This window comes from Parasteatoda tepidariorum, chromosome 1 (assembly GCF_043381705.1).
Source record: "Parasteatoda tepidariorum isolate YZ-2023 chromosome 1, CAS_Ptep_4.0, whole genome shotgun sequence".
NCBI lineage: Eukaryota > Metazoa > Arthropoda > Arachnida > Araneae > Theridiidae > Parasteatoda > Parasteatoda tepidariorum.
The window spans coordinates 5633186-5633779 of NC_092204.1; positions in this window are offsets into that span (position 1 = coordinate 5633186).

Consider the following 594-nt stretch of genomic DNA (forward strand, 5'->3'; position numbering starts at 1 on the left):
AAAACCTCCATCGGTTAGCTTGACGGCAAGGGAACTCTAACCTATTATCCGTTTACCACTAAAGTTATTTTACGTCAGTACAGAGGTCGGCGCAAGCCGGATGTGGAATTCGTTTTGATCAACCATCGTTGAGAATCGAACCCAGGACACCACATTAGGAGGCAAATGCTCTAGCCCATGAGCCACCACTATATATAAATACATTGCAACCTATTGGGCCACATAGTGTACCCCTTATAAGTCTATAACTATTTCCATTGGTAGGGAACAAAAATACCCGGTAATATAATGCGTGGTGCAATTAGAATATTATCGGTCAATATTAAGAGTAGATCTAACCTACCAGATAAAAGAATTACAGGCTTGAAAGGGAGCCCTCAATGCGACCCTATAGGTTATTATGATGTATAGATATAAGAATTAGTTAAATAGCGTTAAAACGAAGAAATTCGAATTCAAAATTCTTTATTACTACCTGGTCCTATACCACCTCTTTATATTGACCCATAATATTCAAATTGGACTTGGTAAAATAATGCCGGGAAATAGTGAAACCTACCATGTGAGAGAATTATAAGCATAATGGGGGGCCCA